The sequence below is a fragment of the Lissotriton helveticus genome, chromosome 4_1 (genome assembly GCF_964261635.1).
Source record: "Lissotriton helveticus chromosome 4_1, aLisHel1.1, whole genome shotgun sequence".
Classification (NCBI taxonomy): domain Eukaryota; kingdom Metazoa; phylum Chordata; class Amphibia; order Caudata; family Salamandridae; genus Lissotriton; species Lissotriton helveticus.
In genome coordinates, this window is record NC_136063.1 from 624,743,029 (window position 1) to 624,764,035 (window position 21,007).

Consider the following 21,007-nt stretch of genomic DNA (forward strand, 5'->3'; position numbering starts at 1 on the left):
AGTAGAGTCCATGATTGATTTAAAGTGATTGGATTTCTCACAAAATATATGACTTTTGAACAGGGAGCTAGATTTTTGGAGGCAATTCTGGTTAGTGGTGGAGGGGGGGCTGTCTCCATTTTTGCTCTAGAATTCTTAAGGCTTTCCTGTCCTCATATAGGGCCTTGGTGAACCACGGGGCTGAGGTCGTTTCCTTTTGCTATGAAGTGCAGCAACAATATCAAGCAGATAGACAGCCAAGATTGTGGGAGGTCAAGTCTTTGACATCTGTGATGGGGCAGATGGGGAGGAAGTACTTTCTGGGAGTATTGCCGATTATAATGATGTCCAACGTCCTGGTATCTCGAAACCAGGTAATTGCTCTTTTTGATAGGCCCATTGTCACATCATGAGAGAGCTGTACGGCAAATGGAATAACATATTGATAGGACCAGTCTACTGGTATGAGTTCATCCACTAGGAGCAGGTCTTCCTTGGAGATAATTCGGCAGTGTACGAAACCTAATATATGTGTTGGTCTTAGATTAAGTTAGATCAGTTTATTGTCAGAGAGAGTAAAGGCTAAGCGGTTCACTGCATATTCTTCTGTGGTGCCCCAGTGAAAAATAAAGCCTCTCAGATAGATCCCTTTGTCACTTGTGTTATTTGGTCATTTACAATGTCAGTGCATTCCTCAACAAAGGCTGTGTTTTCACCTGGTGGGTGGTAGATTGAGTTTATTGTCAAAGAGGTATTATGTTGTGCTTGCAAATCCAGAGTGAGGCATTTCATTGGAATGTGAAAGAAGAGCCATTGGGCATATCCCTGCACGGTCGTGAGTTTCTGAAGATGGCTGCAATATCTCCCTCGACTTGGCAGACCCAGTCTTTTCTGATGATGGAGTAATTTGGAGAAAGTAAAAGATCAGAACTGTTATGGAATGTGTCACTGAACCAGGTCTCAAGAACAAATAAGATTGGGTTTGTAGGGTAATGGTGTTTGAAATTTCCAGTTTCAGCTTCATTACAGAACAGCAGTTGTGAAGCATGCAAGCGGAGGAAACTGAATTGGGGTGAGAGGTGTCACGGTTTTTTGTATGATAAGAATAATATTCCGCTTAGCAGTGATTGCTTTGGGTGGCTCTAGGGCTTGGAACAAGTCAAGCAAATAGTTGGAATTCTGTGTTTGATGGCGTTGTCTATAGAGGTGGTGGTTGTGAGAATAGAGGAGGCTGGGGGGATACGGGTGCTCTACCTTGCAAGTACATCGACAACGTCAGCTTGGAAGACAATGGGTGTGAATAATTTGAGGCGAGGTTGCCAACTACTTATTGGTCCTAAACCCCAGTGAAAGTGTTGCTTTAATTGAGTGTCGAAAGTATAAGAGGACAGTCTAAAGCTTACATGGGATACAGTGTCATTTAGTTGGGAGAATTTAGAGTACATCAAATCAAGATTGTGTTCTAGGCAGTGAGCTTTTGAAAAAAAAAACATTGTATTGATTTTTTAAATAAAACGCTGTCCACAGACAGCAACACAATACCAGTCTTTACCATTCCCAGACACCACAGTAAACACAACAGAGGTAATGTAAGGTCCCTCTAAAGATCACATCTCAAGTCCCACCCTCTCCAGATACTGCGCTACTCCTGGGCAGCTTGTATTCGATTCCCCTCATCAAGTGTTTCCGGCCCAGGCTCCATCGGTCTCAACACGAGGTGCTGTAGTGTTCAGAGGAAATTATCTATTTCCCCTATAGCGGACCCAATCTCCCCAGATTTTCTCGTGTTTTTTCGGACCGCCCCTGACTACACAGACCGGTTGCTCTAGGTCCATGCACTTTTCTAGTTCTACCTTAATTTTGTAAGAGACGGGGCTTCTAAGGCTTTAAAATGTCTGATTATGTTGTATTTGCTAGCCTGAGATCAGGCTATAGTAGGCCTCTTTTGTATAGCTTGCCCTCTAGGGTGTCTGATGTGTAGGAGAGTGAGTTTAGGGTTGTGGGTAGGGTTCATCTCAGGACTCTTCTGATGCAAGCTGTGACACCCCACCCCCCCCTTCCTAGTATGGGGTCATGACTGGACAGCTTTAGGTCATATGTAGGAAGTTCCTGTGTTGCGTGGAACAGGCTAGGCTGAGTGGCGTGGTGGCCGCTCAACTTTACCACAACCTGACGAGAGTGAGGTAGACCCAGTGAAGATATCTGACCTGTATGAATGTTTATTGTGCTGCAACAGCTGAGCCTCTAGGAGGGCTCAAGGATTCCTGCCAGTTGTCGAGCTGATCGAGGTCACGTGCCCATCTCAGGAGTGTGCATGACCAGTGATGCAACTGTGCCTTAAGGGTGGGGTTAGCAACACCTGGCCTTGTTCAAGGACCTCAATGGAAAAAAGGGGACCCCTACAATATACTGAGATTGCTATTCGTAGGGAATGTAATCTATGTAGAGAAAGGACGTAGCAAACTCTATGGATATATGTTGACCCTCAACATGTATTAATATATACTATACAGCATCAAATGAATATATACAGAAACAGTAATATATCAAAATTATTTAATCATTTTATTTCTTTTTATGGTATATTTTCTTATTTTCCTCTTTTTGATTATGTATCTTCAATTAAAAACAATTGTACATCTTGTAAATAACATTCAAATTCCATACATAAGACATGTTTCAAATGGAACAGTGCAGAAATAATGTGTATAAACAAGAAACTAGACAAAAAAAGTGATATACGATATAACCAGTCGTTGGAAATTTGGATGAAGGCAATGCGGTTGAATGGGACAAGGACCTGCATTCTGGCAGCTCTCTCAAGTTGGAGACATGAGATGTAATATGTGTCAGATCTGCAGAAAGTGGCAGAACTGATTTTTTTACCCTCTTGTAAGTTGGCAAACGATCTGATTATTTTCTCCACTCGTCTCCCAGTGAGGAGGTGCCAATAAGGTACCACTTGTCAAACCCCACCAACATCCAGTCCGCAACGGGGTTTCCCTGGCTAGGCTTTTAGCTCAGACTAGTGCCCAAAGGGTGTTGCACCACACCTGGTACACCACCTTTGTCAGTGGAGGGAGTGTAGAAGCGAGAGGTCCTCGAAATATGCTGTGCGCAATTACGATTGTCCACATTGCCCATAGCTCTGAGGAGAATGCAGGTGAGGTTGCTCCCCCGAACCACCACTTGCTGAGCACTACAACATGTTCTGCTCTGTAGCAGGAGAAAATATCGGGTACAGTCTGGCCCCCCATCATAGGGGGTCTTAAGCACTAGACTAGCGCTATCCTAAGCTGCTGTCTGTTGTTCCAGAGGAATCGTGCACCTGATATGCGAGGCGCCGTAGCAGCGTTTGAGAAGTCTGTTTTTTGATTTTAAAATACCACGTTCTGGAAATGTACTTTTAAACTGTATTTCTGTGTAAACTTACCCTGCTGTCACTTGGTCGCCGCCCCGTTCTACCACGGCTTGTGCCGCTTGTGTGAAGGGCGTTTCTGACCTTTGGCCCGGCCCCTGAGGGCGTCATACTTTCGCCAGAGGCAGGACCGGTGCCTTCTTAGGCAGCATATCATTCCCCCGCGCAGCGGACGCGCGCGGCGGACCGCCGGCGGGTCGCCAAAGGCGAGCCCGTCCGTGCTGGTCTGTCGCCAGGCGCCTGGCCCCCTGGTCGATAGGCAACCAAATGGCCCCCTATGCTCGTGAGGAGCTGATTGCTATCAGGAATCATGCACACTGTATGGCACATACGTGGCACCCTGGTTCCCTTTGTGTACAATGTGACCACTGCGGCTTTAAGGCCACAGAGGCCCGTTCGACGCCACTATCTGCAGCCCCAGTGACAAATAACTTCACAAAATTAAGTATACTGAGCCTAAATTGTAGGTCCCTAGTGAAACACTACGAAGACGTGCATGAGCTTCTTACAGATTGTTCCCCTGACCTTTTATTTTTGACAGAAACGTGGCTAACCGATGATACCCCGGCTGTCTCTACCCTGGCTCTCCCCCCAGGCTATCGTATATGTGCCCAGAACAGACCCATAGGAAGGGGGGGTGGCTAAGCGGTAATTTTTAAAAACAATTATTCCTGCACCCATAACCCTACAAGCATAGCTAACTGTGAAAGTGCGATATTTAAGGTGAGGGTCTCCGATACTTTTATCCTTACGGGTCTCCTGATATACCGCCCCCCTGGGCCAGTGAGCGCCTTTCAGGACTCACTGGTATCGACCATCTCGGCACTTGCTTTACAATCAGCAAACTTCACTATATTGCGGGACCTCAATCTCCATCTTGAGCGTCGTGATTCACCCACTATATTAAAGTTTCTGGGAGACCTGGAGGCTTGCCAGCTGAACCAGCTAGTCAATGGCCCATCGCATCAGGCAGGTCATCTTTTAGATCCGGTGTTCACAAACATCCAGGAAGTTATAATCACTACTCCTAGTCCCCTCAGTTGGACCGATCATTTCCCGATCTTCATTTCGATTAAGATTCCAGTTAGCCGCAGGGAAAAGCCTCCCTCCCTGCTGTGGAGACGCCCCTGGAACAAACTGAATAATGTCCTGTTTGAAACCAGACTGAAAACATCTTGCCCAGTCTGGCCTAGCAACATAGAGGAGGCCGACACGATTTACAGGGAATGGATAAACGAGTCAGTTGACCATTTCATTCCTATGAAACAGTCGAGGCCCAAGCGTGTGCAGTCCCATCCGTGGTACTCTGAGGCACTTGCAATTAAAAAAAGGCAATGCAAGTTACTGGAGCGCATCTGGAGGCGATCTTATGACCACCAGGCCAAAATCAACTTTAGATCTGCCACTAAAGAATATCACAAACTTATAAAGTCGACCAAAGCAAATTACTATACTGACTTGATCAACTCCAGCACCAACCGCTCCAAAACTATTTTTACCTTGGTGAAGGACTTGACCAAGGCTCCGGAAGGAACAGGCAACTCAATAGTATCTGACGCACAGTGCGAAGAGCTATCATGTTTCTTTTTGCACAAAGTCAAAGGGATTTACAACTCTCTGCACCCGGATGGTCACACTACGACTCCTAGCCCCACCATAGGCCCAGTTGCCCTTCCATACTCACTCCAAATCCTGTCACCCACTGAGCAGACTGAGATGGCATTCCTGGCCTCAAAGGTAAAGTCCGGCTCCCCAGAAGATCCCGTGAAACCTGATTTGTTTAGAACTTTCCAGGACTCTATTCTGCGGGAGGGGCAGACACTGATCAATCACTCACTTCAAGTAGCAGCCATCCCTAAATCTTGGAAACATGCTAAGGTAGTCCCTCTCTTAAAAAAAACCTACGTTGGACCCCGCTAGGCCAGATAGCTTTAGACCTATCTCCTTCCTTCCGTACCTTGCTAAGGTGGCGGAAGCTCATGTGAATTCCATTCTGACTACCTACCTGGAGTCCAACGGAATTCTGGACGAGTCCCAAAATGGATTCCGTGCTAAACACAGCACGGAGTCTGCTTTACTGGCCGTCACGGAACACCTAAAGGAGGAGCTGGACCAGGGCCAGACCTCGTTTCTGATTCTGCTGGACTTGAGCGCGGCCTTTGACACGGTCTCCCACAGGATCTTGCTTGAGAGACTGTGGGAGATCGGAGTCAGAGAGAGTGCCTTGGACTGGTTCGTGTCATTTCTATCTGACCGTTCCTTACAGGTGCACGCCCCGCCGTACTCGTCCAGCAGGCACCCTCTGGATTGTGGGGTTCCACAGGGGTCTGCGCTCAGTTCCACATTGTTCAAAGTGTATGTCCGCCCCCTGGCTATGTTGGCCCGAGATCGTAAGATCAAATTAATATCGTATGCGGATGATACCAACTCATCTTCACCTTCTCTAAAAACACCGCGGTAGACCAAACCAAATTTCAAGAAGATATTCTGGCCATATCAAATTGGTTGTCCCAGAACAGTCTTCAGTTAAACTCTTCCAAAACGGAGGTACTCCTAATAGGCAATGATACTCAGAGATGGGACAAACACTGGTGGCCCCCCACACTAGGACCTCCCCCCATTCCCAAGGAGGTAGTCAAAAATTTGGGTGTGATGTTGGATAATTCACTCTCCCTAGAGGCTCATGCCAAAAAAGTGGCAGGCACCTGTTTTGGCTGTCTATGCTCCCTTAAACCCAATCTCGGCTTCTTTGAGCCCTCCACCCATCAGATTGTAGTCCAGGCTCTAGTCTTATCCCATCTAGACTACTGCAATGCTCTTATGCTTGGCTCTAATCTGACGGTGATAAATAGGCTACAAAGAGCTCCGAATGCTGCCGCTCGGATTTTGTTTGCACTACCAAAAACCTGTCATTCCTCCCCGATTCTTCGACGCCTGCATTGGCTGCCGATTAAACAACATATTCAATTTAAAACTCTGTGCCTAACCCATAGAATTCTGTATGGCACTGGCCCCCAAATCCTGCAGGGACTCTGTTCCCTATATGCCCCCACGCGCACCCTCCGCTCGGCGGATTTATCTCTTGCCCGTACAATTAAGATCCGGAGGAGTAGAGCCGGTGGCCGCTCCTTTAGGTATCTGGCTCCGAAGCTATGGAATTCGATCCCCCCTAAGGGCTCGGGCCACCACTAATCACATGCTCTTCCTGAAACAAATTAAAACCTGGTTGTTTTCTTCCATTTAACATATTCTCACTAGCTGCGCTGTCTTACCTTCTGGCATGTCCATAAGCGCTGGGACGCCCCGTCGCTGTGGTAGCCATGCGCTATATAAACAAAATTAACATAACATAACATCGCTACAGGGCTGCACTGACGCAGGTGAAGAATGACAAAGGTATAGGACAAGGGAAGTTTTGTAGCATACAGAGCATGCAGGGGAGCTTGACCATCTTAAAGACTGCTAATGTATTCAATAACGAAAGGGGATGCGCGGACCTGAAATCAAGGTTGGTTTCAGAGGAATCATCACAGGGCTGAACTGATGCAGGTGAAGGAGAACCTAGACATAGGATAAAGGAAATGTAGCAGACAGAGCAGGCGGGGGGCTCGACCATCTTAAATATTGACCTCCTAACCATTTAGGAATGGGGAAGCATGGACCAGAAATCAAGGTGTTTGTATAATTCAGTGAGGTGGAGCTGTAGGTTTTCTTCCTAGACCTTTTGGCTGTCCTTCGTTATATAGACCCCCAAGAACTGGAACCCTGTAGCATTTATTTTGAGGTAATTTGTCCAGGGTCAGTGCTTAATTAGAGCCCGTGGTTTTCGGTGCTTGGCTACTAACTGCCAGCACCAGGGCTTATGACAGTTTGCCACATAGTGGAGCTGTCTGGCTAATTTAGGTGTGAGCACAGCAATAGCCGCTTATTAGTTCAATATAAATTGACAAGGACTAATACCTGCTCCCAAGCCATTCTTATTGCTTTGGGGGCCTGGAATGGTATGAATTGTCACACATGTAAGAGTATGATTGTTAGTAGCTGTGTTTGTACTGTCATTGGCAGCGGGGAGGGGCAATGTGTGGTACAAGCTGCAGTGGTCCCCTAACCAGAGCTCTGGCACCTATTCTTTTACAAATTAAGAACTGCTCAGGGTACAGTCAGAGTTCCTAGCAGGTATAATGAGGAATTTGATAGATTGATGTGCAGACCGGCATGGTCCCCAAAGATCCACAGAATCTAGAGGGTCTGCGGCCAGACCATTGTGGGTCCACCAGGAAAATTAGGATTCAGTCTGCGTATAGTGCAATCTTGTTTGATATCCCAGACCCTCACTAGAAATCCCAAACTAATGCATCTGTTCTAACCCATTCTGTCAGGGGCTCAACAGCAAGCTAAGAACAAGGGTGTCAGGGGCACAACAGCAAGCAAAGCGCAAGGGTGTCAGGGGCCATCCATGATACATGCCTTGCCATACTGAGAACGTGGGACAATGATTCACCGACGCAAGCCATTAGGTCATCAGAGTAGCTTGACGAAGCCTATGTATCAGAGACCAACATTAATTTCAGTAAGGAGTGCAAACAGGTATGTCCAGTCCACTGAGTCGAATGCCTTATGAAAGTCAACTAGAAGTAACACTATACTCTAGGTATTCTGGACCTGAGTGCCAGGAGATTCTGTATATGGAGGATGTTGGGTCTTGTGGCTCGGTCTACCATAAATCAGGATTTGTAAGGGTGGACCAGCATACCCACTACCTTTAACAAACAGCCAGTCGTCGAGATAGGGGGAAGACAGGAACTCCTGATCTCCACAGATGAACTGCGACTACCGCCATCACTTTCGTGAACACCCGAGGGGCACTGGTAAGACCAAAAGGGAGCACAATAAACTGAAAATGCTTGTGGCCTACCGTGAACCGTAGGTAATGCCTGTGGGCTGGCAGGATGGGGATGTGGAAATAAGCATCCTGCAAGTCCAACCATCCAGTCTCCGGGATAGAGGCCAGACAGGACCTGAGCAGTCCTGAGCATTTTGAACTTCCCCATTAGGAGGAAGCGGTTGAGGACCCTGAGGATTAAGATAAGACGCAGGCCTTTGTCCTTCTTGGGTGCCAAAAAGTAGTGGGAGTAACAACCACAACCTACTTCTGGCACAGGGACCCTTTAGGTCACTCCCTTGTCCAAGAGAGCTGCAACTTCCTGCCAGACGAGGACCAAGTGATCCTCCGACATGCGATTGAGTGCTGGTGGCATGGAGGGAGGGATAATTTTGAAGGGGATGGTGTAGCCCCTTTGGACTATCTGCAAAACTCACCTGTCTGACGTGATGTTGTGCCAGTGGAGGAGGTGATCGTAAATACTGCAGCCCACTGGACCCTGAAAGGTCGGACTAGGAGGGTTTGGAGGCTGCTGCAGGGGGGGGAAAGGGTGGACTGGCCTGCCTGCTGGCCCCCAGACCCGCGTTGCTGTGTCCCACGTCTGAAGCCACGCAGAGGCTGGGTAGCTTGCGCAGCCCTGTGGCCAGATTGGGTGGAACGTGGTGGGGCACCCCTTAAGGAACTACGAACAGGGCCAAGACGGACTGGGTGGGGCGAGAGGTTGTTGCGAGGTCCAAGGATCTAGCCATAGCCCTAGAATCCTTGAAGCGCTCGAGCGCGGAGTCCGCTCGTCACTGAATAGGTGACGGCCATCAAAGGGCATGCCCAGAAGGGTGGACTGGACGTCCAGCGATAAACCAGACTTCCTCAACCAGGTGTAGCGCCTCATGGCTACTGACTTGGAAACTATTCTGCCCAGAGAGTCGGCGGTATACAGCCCACACCGAATGGTCAACTGAGCTGCGTCTCGACCCTCTGTCACTGCACGGGTGAGAACTGCCCAGGCCTCCTCCGGGAACTGTGGCAGCACTTGGGCAAACGTATCCCACACCATATGGGTATATCAGCCCAAGAGGCATGCGGTGTTCACCGACCGCAGCACTAAGCTGGCAGAAGAAAACATCTTCTTCTCAAGGTGGTCCAGATTCTTGGATTTCCAATCTGGGGGAGCTGTAAGGAATGCGCCCTTAGAAGGCGATGCTTGGACAACCAAGCTCTCGATGGTAGGGTGTTGGGAGAGGCAAGGGGGGTCGCCTGGGCCGATTGGTGGCGTCTGGCAATCATCCTGTCCACAGGAGCCGCGTGCTTGGCTTGGACCAAGTTACCAGAAGGAATTCGGTGAGGGCTTCATTAAAAGCGCTGCCGGGTGAAGTACCTTTGTCAGGAGGTTAGTGCTGACTGCCACTGAGGCCTCAGCTGCCCTACGCAACACCATTGCGTACAAAGCTCCCGCCTCTGTAGCCACAGTGGGGGGTGGGGGGAGGAGAGCATGCCAAGGTCTGGGGAGGTATCCAAACCACTGGCATCACCCAGTTGCTCTTGCCAGCTAAAGGGTCTACAGACACCTCCCAGTCCTCCTCTGGCTGCCACACAGGGTGATGGGGAACGCCAGGGATGAGCAGCGGTACAAAGGTACCCTCCAGCGCCCATACCAAAGTCGAACGGCATCAGTCCAGCACCGAGGTTGGGGTCGATGCCAGTTGGGGGCACAACTGATATTGGGGCGTCGTCACTGGAATCGGCACCCAGGAAGATACAGTGAGGCCGACTGGCGCCGATCCAGGCCTGGATCCTCTTGGGCCCTCTGGCGCCAGAGTCGCGTACATGGAAGGCCCAGGGTCCCCAGCTGAGTCCACGAGGCCCGAAGGCATGTCGGCAGAGTTGGGCTTCCCAAAAATGCTATGGAGCGCTTCGTAAAAGCTTGAAGCTGGGTAGGGGACGCTCCGGCTCCAGGAAAGAAAGCATGCAGCCGTCCTCTCGACTGGGACCTCGAACGACATGGAGCGGACTGTCAGGCCTCCCAGAACTTTCAGGACCGCTCCCGCAAAGACTCATGGCCCAGCAGTCAGAGCACGACTTCGGTTCGTGGTCGCACTCCAGGCACAAGAGGTGCGGATCCGTGATGGACATCAATTTGTGACAGGAGTCACAAGGCTTGAAGCCGGTTCGACGATAGGACATCCCTCGTGTTACCAGGAGTCGTAGACTCAAAAAAGACATCGCCAAATGTAGAAAAAAAGTTTAGTCCCAAAATAACTAAGGGGCAAGCTTCTATCCTGATCTGCGCTGGCTCTCGCGTTAAAAAAAAAGAGGAAGAAATGGCGTCAGTGCATAGGGGTAGCGTCTAAGTAGACAGTGCGATGTCATCCAGGCGACCACGACAGACGCCACCTACCAACATGCAGGGGTATTGCTACAGAAAAATTCTCCAGATCCAGACGGACGCCTGGGGTAATTCTAAGGTAAGGAATCTATACCTAATGGTCTCTTTCAGATAAATGCTGTGGGGTGCCCTGTGTGGGCTCCGGGGCATACTAGATTAAAAAAATGTAATTGAAAAAAGTGCGTCAAAGGTCAATGTTCAGGAAAAGATGTCAATTTTAACAGTGAACATGTAAACATGTAAAATGGTGGTGTTTCTGCCTGGGCCTAGGGTGAACACATGACAAGGTGTTTTATATACAGCACCTTTTTGGGGGTAGGGTGGGTACCCAAATCGACCGGCCACCATTCGGGCGTCCATAGAGAAGGGGCCTCCCCGAGGAGCAGAATCTCAGTTTCCCCCACATTACACTGGAGGAAATTGCTTTTCATCCAGTGTGAGATGGCTCTCATACCAGAAGAGAAGGCCAACTGTACGAATGGAGTGAATTTATCAAACTGAAAGAGCAACTGAGTATGATCAGCATAGGATATGGGGGTGAACCCATACACCTTCAGGAGACTGGCCAGGGGAGGGACATAGATGTTAAACAATGTGGGGCTCAGACAAGAGCCCCGAGGTACTCCCTTGGACAGTTCCATTGGTGCCAAACGAAACAGGCCTAAATTGACGGTCTGGGAGCGAGCAGATAGAAAGCGCATCATCCACCGTAAGGCAGAGTTTCTTATTCCAGTCTCCTTTAGTCTTCTGAGCAATAGCTGATGTGAGACAGTGTCGAACACGGCGGATAGGTCCAACAGCACCAATATCGCAGACTAGCCCTTATCTAGGGTCATCCTGATGTTATCTGTAACCGCTAGCCGAGCTGATTCTGTGCTGTATTTGGGCCTAAAGGTGGACTGGGAGGAATCTAAACATCCAGTAAATTCGACACGGTTGGAGAGATGATTGTTAATGTATTTCTCCAGTAGTTTGCTCAGAAACGGAAGAAGCGAGAGAATGGGCGGAGATTGGTAAGATCCATCAAAGGGACTTAAGCGTTCTTAGGGATAGGTCTAACCTGTGCTGCTTTCCATTCTAATGGTACATGGCCTTCTTTCAGAGAGAGGTTGAGAAGAGATTCAATCGAAGGGAACAATTGATTGGCCAGGGGGAGACCGCTCTTGTTGAACCAGTACATTGTTGCCCAGCCCTTGACCCCAACACACGAAAGCACTTTACCTAGAGCCTCTGGAGGGGCTTGAAAGGCAGCGTGGCAGTCACGCGACTCGGGAGACCGCTCATGTTGAAAAAGTACTTTGTCGTCCAGCCCTTGGCCTAAACGCACGGAAGCACTTTACCCCAGAGCCCCTGGAGGGGCTTGAAAGGAAAGAGAACCGGTGGGCTTATAGATCACATTGCAAATTTGTTAGTATTTTTTTGGTGGGGTCGAGTAGGGTTAGCCAGGTTTTACCAGGTTGGACTTTTGAGCACCCAATAAGGTGATCTTGGAGGATAGAGTGACACATTTGAAATAATGGGGAAGAGAAAAGCACTAAGTGCCCTGATTCAAAAGCAAAAGGATTCAGGGACACACCCACGTCAAAGTCTGCTCAGTTACCTCACGGGAGCCATGGGCGCAATCGAGTGTCAGATCGCAACTGTGGAGGAAGCTCTTAACCCAGGCATCCCAGGATTGGAGGGGGGTACACCAACGGCTAATACATCACAAGAAGGGTCCGCTTTATCCTTTCCTTTAGTTGTTTCAAGCAGCTTATCAGGAGTAAATGGTTGTATAGCAAACAACCAGGATGGCATTGTAGTGAGCGACGAAGACTTGGACATTCAACCTTGGATAAAGCGGGCTAGAAACACGGATAGTCCAACTCATACCATAAGGGATAAGAGTCTAATGGATAGGGGGATCTACCCAAAGTTCTGAATAAGCCCAAAAGGGATAAAACTTCATTAGTGACACATAATACAGCTAACACGGGCAAAGTAAATCCCAATGTAAATGTGCGTCTCCAGAATGAGGTAATACATTTAAAAACAAAACTGGACGCATTAGAAACATTCTTAAGGGAATGCCTAGGTGGCCTAATAAATAGAATAGGCCTAATAGAAGAGACCCCAGTTAAAAGCTTGGCCAAACCACAGCCTCCCGACCAACAGTCTTCTGCCCAAATAGGAAAGCGAGAATACCCACCCAAATGAAGGAGTTCTTACGATTCTGGCAATAATCCTGACTACTGCGAGGATACAACACACGCCTCATATCACATTGCACAAAATGCCTTGATGGCACATACAGTACATACAGCGGCCCCTTCCATGACCACTTCCATTACCTTGGCTAGGAATAAACTTCCTTCAGTATCCAACAGTACAAAAGGCGGGCAGCAAAACAAATATAATTGAGGCTGAGAAATATATGACACGCCTGGGCCTACCACCGGCAGCAACGCCTTATGTAGTGGTCTTAATTAATGTACCTAAAATTCAGAATAGGGTGGACGATGTGTGGGAAAGGGAGAGGAATAAGGCCCTACACTGGATAGGAACAAGGACAGGTCTCACAGAGACTATTTAATGAAATTCAAAATGACAAGAAGTTGGGTAGGAAATGGGCCAAAGAATAAGACAGGGGACTGTATAGTGTTGACTTTTAAAATGCCTCAGCTAGTTAGTTTGATCCTGACTTTAATGGTCGAGGGACTTTTTCCACCATTGACTATGTCTTAGCTTCGAGTAGATTTTCAGCACGTTTAAAAGATTTTACAGTACATGATGTAGCGCGGAGTGATCACTTTCCCATTAGTATTGGTGTGCAGGTGAACTCTATGAGTACTAACATTAGTAAGGACCCCAGACATCTTGTGGAAAACATTTCTTTGAGCAGACAAAATGGTTATGCACTGAAGTGGGACAATGTTGATCCTGGGGCCTTTACTAGCAAGGTGGTATCAAAGTGTAAAGATATGTTTTTAACTTGTCTGGATGAAAAATCATCTCATCATGATATTTTAGATAACTTTTTATTTATTTTAAGTTTCATCAAAGAAACACTCCACATGAACCCAAGTAAGAAAATGAAACAAATGCAAGGTTGGTTTGATACCAGTTGCACAAAGGCTTATTCTAAACTTAAAAAAGCCCTTCATGCGGGGAGAATAAACCGGGATAATATTAGAGAGGTGAGATGGGAATATAAGAAGGCAATGAGAGTCAGAAAGCTCGCGCTTAAAGAGGAAACCTGGCAAGCCCTACGCGATGCCTCGCTCAATCGGGACCCCACAGCCTTCTGGAAGGTGGTCAATGCACCTTTTTTGGCAGGAAATGATAAAGCAACTATGGAGATCGTCATCACTGAACCTGAATGGATATTACACTATTCCAGCTTGTATATTAATCCATTGTCTGAGGAGCAGGGAACTCCAGTGAGAGTGGATGACACTATGAAACGATTGACTCCATCGGACTTACCTATAGATTTTACCCTTAAGGAAGTCAACTCGGCTATTAATTTAAGTTCGGAGGGAAGGCGGCAGGATCAGATGGCATCCCAGTGGACCTCTTTAAGTCTAACTTACCCCTTTGGGGCCCACTCCTAACACAGGTTTTTAACGCTTGCTGCTTTCAAGGCTTTTTATCAACCTGGCACGATTCAATTATAGCGCCCATTTTTAAAAAAGGGGACAGGGCAAGCCCAGTGTGTTATTGCCCAATTTCATTATTGGACTCTACAATTAAGATTGTGGGTCGAGTCCTGTTAGGCTACAAACATGGGCTGAGGAACACTCAATTTTAAGCGATCTACAATATGGGTTTCGCAAGGGGCTAGGTACAATAGAACAGGGTTTAAACCTACACATTATACTAGAAAAATATACAAAAGCAAAAAGGGAAAGGCTATACGTAACGTTCGTCGATTTAACAGTGGCGTTCGATTGTGTAATTCATGAGAAGCTTTGGTCGGTTTTAGAGGAGATGGGCGTAAATGTTTTAATAGGAATTGTTTTAATAGGATTGTGTTACTTTCTTGAGGCAGCTGTATGCAGGGGCAAGGGTCCGATTTGGGAGAGGCAGCGAGTGCACGGAGCACTTCAAGGTGGGAAGAGGAGTAAGACGAGGGTGCATTCTTGCCCGTTCCTTTTTTCGGTATATATAAACAAACTGGAATCTGTATCGATACAGGAGTGCAAGGACTTACCTGTAGTGGCAAATCGCCCTATTCCGGCACTCCTATATGCGGACGATGCTGTCCTAATGGCCCGCACACCGCTGAGTCTTCAAAGAGTGGTAAATGCTTTTGTGAATTTTATGGCGAGCCTGGGTCTCGTGGTTAAGTGCAGTAAAACTTTCACAATGAATTGCGGAACGGGACTAAAAAAGAAAACTATTACCATTTACATAAATTCAAAGGCTATAGAGAGTTCCAAGACTTTCATATTTGGGGATTTTATTCGATCAGTTAGGGATGTGGCCACTGGCGATTAAAGCACGAAGGCTGCTATTGATTAAATCGATCACGGGCCTGCTAAATTGCTGTAAAAAATTAGGAAGACGCGCTCCTTCTAAAATCCTACCAATATATAGGGCAAATGTGTTTCTATTGCGACGTACGGAGCCGGAATTTAGGGTTTTGTCGGGGTTAGTGCCCTACAGCATGCTGAAAATATGTTTGAGGACCCTCTTTGCTGTACCTGATAGCACCTCAACTTACATATGCCATCAAGAACTTGGGGTACAGTATCTAGAGGATATAATTAAGATACAGCCCGTCCTCTTGTGGCATAGAGTATGGACGGTAGATGAGACAGATTTGAAAAGGCAAATATTGAAGGATGCCTTGACAGTGGACTGAGTTAGAAACATAAGATGGCTAGTCTATGTTAAAGTAGTTTATGATTAAACTAGGCCATCCTGAATATTATAAAGATCCATACACTATAAAAAATGTGTCTGGGAAAGATCTAAAAGTAAGCTGCAGGCATTATTTGGATGAAGTGAGGACTACAACGGAACTAAAGAAACCTACGGTGCAAGTTTATTTCCCAGTTTTAGTAACCCCTACGATACAGCCATATATTGCTCTGATTTCTGATGACTATGAAAGGTTTCCCTTGACACGTTTCAGGATGAATATTTTACACCGATTGTTAAGTTTCCCTGTACAGAATGATTGGTTGAGAGTTTTATGCAATTGCCCATGCGATGAGACCTCGGCTCAATCGACTATCCGTATACTGTTCTTTTGTAAAGTTTACTCTATACTACGAAAGAGATGGATTATCCCTATGCTTAAACGCAACCTTGCATTTACGATTCTTCACCAGCTAGATGATAATTTTACTATCGCATCTGTAATTGCTTTTTTAAAAAGAGTTTTTAGGTCTCGAAAATCAATTGTGATGTGACCCAATCAATTTTATGTATTTTTTAAATTCAAATGATGTTTTAACAGTATCGATGTATGCACTGTCCTTTCATGGTTAACTGTAACGGTTACAGAATAAATAGTTTTTGATTTGATTTGATTGGCCAGGGAAGTGACCACGTTGGCCGGAATAAGGTCCAAAGGGGACCCTGATTTTATCTTATGAATCAATGTTTCCACCTCTGTCGATATCAATGTGGGGAAGCGCTCTAGCAGCTGAGGGGTTTCCTGTTCTAGTTGGTCAGATACCGTTGGGGCCAGAGGCTGGTTTCCTGGGGAGACGAAGTACAGAGCAATATTGTTGCATAATGTTTGCCTGGGTGCCTCGGAGTTCTCACAGGCCTAGGATTGATAAAGGACTGGAGAACATGATGTAGAGTTTTAGGGGAGTTACCAGCCTGGGCTAATTGTGATACTATATGAGTGAGTTTTTCGTGCAATTTGTATGTTTTTATGGTAGCTGGATAGGGTGGCGAGAAACCGATCTTTATCCTTCTCGTCATGCGTGGTCTGCCAGCTTCTCTCATGTTTCCTGCAGAGTTGTTTCTGTACTCGCAGCTGGGGAGAGAACCAGGCAGTCTGTGGGCGTTTGGAGTGATTTGGAAGTGATTTAAGCGGTGCAAGCTGGTCGATAGCCAAAGAAACAGCAGAATTGTATTTGGCCAAGGCTTCCTCTACATTATGAGGTGCAGTATTCCAAGGTTTTGAAAAGGAGGCCTGAAAGCTCTCCGGGGCAATTTTCTGCCACTGCCAACGAGTCTGGAATGTCACAGGTTTAGATTTCTTCAACTCCTTTGGGCCCTGGATAAAAAATTCGATTAACAAATGGTCAGAGCAAGTTAACTTTTGGGAGGGGGGGGGGTGGGTGGTCACCCTGAACCCTGGGAGAGTTGGAGAAAACTATATCTAATGTGTGAACAGCTATACGAGTCGGACCTTCGTTAAGCTTAAACAAGCCCAAGATGTCTAGGTCTGCCAGAAGTGTCTGTGCATCAGCATTAGAGTGGCATTCTAAGATTATGCTATCCAGCCCAGGCCACCGTGAGTGCATCTATGTTGTGACAGAACATCTCTAAAACAGAATTTGATTGCAGCATCTTGGGTGAAGAATATTCATATAAATGTGCACATCATCCTACATTTCTAGACAACTTCTTCAAAGGCGAACATCTGCCCATCTGAAAGAAATGTTACACATTCTTGCCAGCCTCTCTCCAAGGAATCATATTATCCCATATTTATTTTAGGAGGACACAACTGTTCCTTTGCAAAACCACACAAGTTTACAGTTATGAGAAGCACAGACTTGCTTGACTCCTTGAGCTCTAAATGAACATATATTGTGCCCTTTGTCAACCGGACTCTTCTATTCCCATAATGCTATCTTAAACCAGGATTGGACAGGCATTGAGGGCAAGGACTGCAGTGGTGTTTCAAGAAATGGGCCCTTGTAACCCAATGGCATGCCTAATCACATACCTTTACTCGCCATTTTCTGACATGTGCAGAAAAATGCTTCTGGTGCATTGCTCTGTATGATGTAGCAGGGGTCGACTCTGCAAGCAACAGTCATTGATAAAGTATGCAATTCGATACATATAATGAACAGCATCACTTATTGATGCTTCCCCATCCTGGAAGAGGAGTAGCAGCCCCTGGTATCAGAGTGCTTATTTGAATCTTCCAGCTCATCCTGCTTTCTTTTGCGCTTTCCCCTGCATAGATTAGTTTAAGGTGACCTTGCGATAAGTCATTTCATTGAAAAGTGCACTAATCTGGCCTAACATCAACTGTATATATACAAGAGGATTAGTAAAAAAGGGTTTTCACTTCCCTGTTTTCCCATCTGCGCAGGATCTGACGGTTTAGGAAACCGATCTCTTGCACATTTCTAGGGAAGTCTCATCCCCAACTCCATTCCTTGCTGTCTCAGACAGTATCATGAGCTACGTTAGTATGTGCACGAGTACTTCTGCTCCTTCGGCTCACTGGCAGAACTATGGCAGCTTTGGGAGTTGCTTTGGAACATGGACAAAAGTAAGAGGGGCATTTTTCTTTCAATGCTCTATTCACCAAGTTAATCGCTGACCATGAGAGACATGAACAATGCAAGTTCTGATATCTGACTCAGAACACTAGGGAAAGGTCAGTACTAAGCAACATTTTAAAGAATAATAAGAGTCAATTGGATTAACGGAGAAAATGAACACTTTGGGTTAAGGAACTGATATTTCTTACCAACATGCAAAATAGAAGGTAGCCTTAGCAACCCCATTTCCAAGTTGGTAAAAAGTGTGCCCCTTTAGGCACCTCATTACAGCACAAACGATAAGCATGAATGAAGGCCCTGTTGCTTCAATATTAACAGATATTACTGGTCAGTTCAGGGCAACTGTTTCCAGCATTGCTAGTAAGCTTTACAGCCTTAATCAATTTTTGCTGAAAGAACTTGTTGCGTCACTTTTTCAATCAAGTGTATTATCTTAGATAGAATATGCAAATGCAATTCTTATGATGTTGAATTATTTCCAAAATGATGATTTGTTCAGAAGCATACTGAGCATGCCCATTTGAGTACAGATTGCACTAGAAGCAGCCCCATTCCTTTGGTCAATGTACTTATCATGTGTGCTGTAACAACCCCAGAATACCAAAAAAGCAGTTTTTAACCGCCAATGTATGACAAATTGTGCTTCTGCTGAGCTAGCCCTAACTATGGCATCATGGTGAATTTACAGCGAAAGGTTTGTGATTCAGTTTATTTATAAAAATGATGCGAAAACATGGACTACTTCCTTAATAATAACAATATCTTAACCCCTTCTTTCTGGCGTCGCCAACGGTCGTAGCAAGCACTACCTTCGTAGTGCTGCGCACGTCTGTTGGCCGGCGCAGCCCCGCCCACTGCGCTGAACCACCGCGGCGGAATTGCCGCCACGGTTAAGTGGTTAGTTAAAAATAGTGGTTGATCACCGGATTGAACGGTAGCTTCCAGATAAAATTCTCATCTAGCATCTAATTTGCATTTGCACCATACTTCCAGTTAATTGTATGTCTTATTACAGGGAGATGCCATTTACAAACAAAATCTAACCAGATGCGGCTTGACAGCGATCGGGACTGGGGAGGCAGCAAACTGCCAGTGTCATGGTGTTTGATTGAAAAGGTGGAGGGATGGAACAAGCAAAAATAAACATAAATTGCTTAACTGGCTTGTACGTCCTAGCTCCTCCCGATCTCCACTCCAGCATGGGCTCAGCCCTTAACCAAGGCGCTACTCTCATGCTGTGAGAGCAGCGCCAGGATAGAATGGAGCGGGCTGGCTGGATGCTCCTTCAGGCCCTGTGGGCCTGTGCTTGGTCTCCACCCAGCTGTCTAAGACAGCTAGGTGGAGAGCTTCAAAGTTCGCACGACACTTTAGCTGGCCCAAGACAACCGGCCAAAGTGACATGCGAACTTTGGAGCATGCAGCCACTGCTCCTGTCCTCTGCTGCCAAGGATACACCCCGCATGGCTCGGGGCAGGCAGGCTGCCGCAGTGCGGTGAGTGCGCACTTCAGAAAAATAAAATGGCAATTAAATCTTTTCATTGCCATTTTATTTTTCCTTTGAGGTTCGCAGCAGGCAGGGGTTGACACTCCTCCGCCCAAGTGAAGAAACCATAGCTGAATCTAACTTCAAAACTCTACAGCAGTACCTCTTGGCCAGAATGTGTTGGAGGAAGAGATTGCTTAGGGTGGCCATTCATCAATTTATGGGCGTCTCCTGCACTGGACAGATCTTTGGCAGCGACCTAGACTTAGCTACAAAGTCAGATGACAGTGCATTGTGGCTCTGTCTCTATCATGGCTGCTAGAAGTATACATGTCTGCTTAACCTCAACTTTTAGAAAGAAATGTCGAGTCCAGCCATAGACTACATTCCTATAGCCCACAACGTCAACTAAAAGTAAAGGCTTCCATAGACATCACTAGGAATTTCGTAAGCATTTCTAAATCCTTTTCATCTTTATTCAAGCAGGATATAAGCCCTGGCTAAACAACACAGAGGCCATCTGGAATGCTACAGTAAGTATAGAAAACAGTGATTGATGGAATGTTTGAATTAATCTTAGCTACTGGCAATCACTTGGGCCGCTTCCCAATCCATCCCACAACCGGAGCGCAGGAAACCTAGGATCCACAGTTTGGACCCAGCCATAGCCAAATCAGTAATGACCCCGCTCCAAAAGAAACAGTCCAGCCCGAACTGACAGCCCATTTCTTCTCTGAACAGAACACAAGCAACCCAACACTGTTTAGCCCTTATTAGGGCTCATCAGCCAGGTATGACTGCTAAAGAGTATTGCGTGTGTGGATGAAATTAAAGGTCATCTATCTTCCTTTGGTATTTCCCTGCTGAATTACAACATGCATCAAGAAATGATAACTCTAGTGTGGTATCAAGTTTCATGTTTCAAACTGTAGGCACTGTGGAAGCGGTGACAAAAAGATGCAGTGAAACATGCGTTGGCTGTTCTATGCTCTTTGAAATCCATCAATGCCGGGTTGCACTGGTCTCAGATACATCCTTTCGGAATCACAGATGGACTAATAACAGCCCATAAGAGATCAATGAAACTGGCTATGCAATACAACTTTTTAATTATTGGATCAGGTATTTTAGTCATCAATGCAATACTCATTATTTTCCGGGTTCTTTTGATTCAAGCTCATATTTAGGTGTTGTGCGGTAATTTTAGTACTTGATGGGCTATGTATAATCAAGAGTTTCTCTAATGCGGATACGTTTTTGACAATATGTAAATGACTTGCCCTTTTGATCAACACAATTGCTAATAAAAGAAGTAAAAATGAGTCTGAAAAGTCTGAATACGAAATTTGCATTTGTCTGACTCCCCACCAATCCAAACATTTATTTTTATAGT

At 46.4% G+C, this 21,007-nt stretch overlaps 1 protein-coding gene across 1 annotated transcript in view; it reads right to left on the reverse strand.

The window, feature by feature from the left end:
- The window catches only part of RAB2A (RAB2A, member RAS oncogene family), a 331,511-nt gene that overhangs the window by 197,192 nt on the left and 113,312 nt on the right, over window positions 1-21,007 (reverse strand). The gene's annotated exons all lie outside the window — the stretch shown is intronic.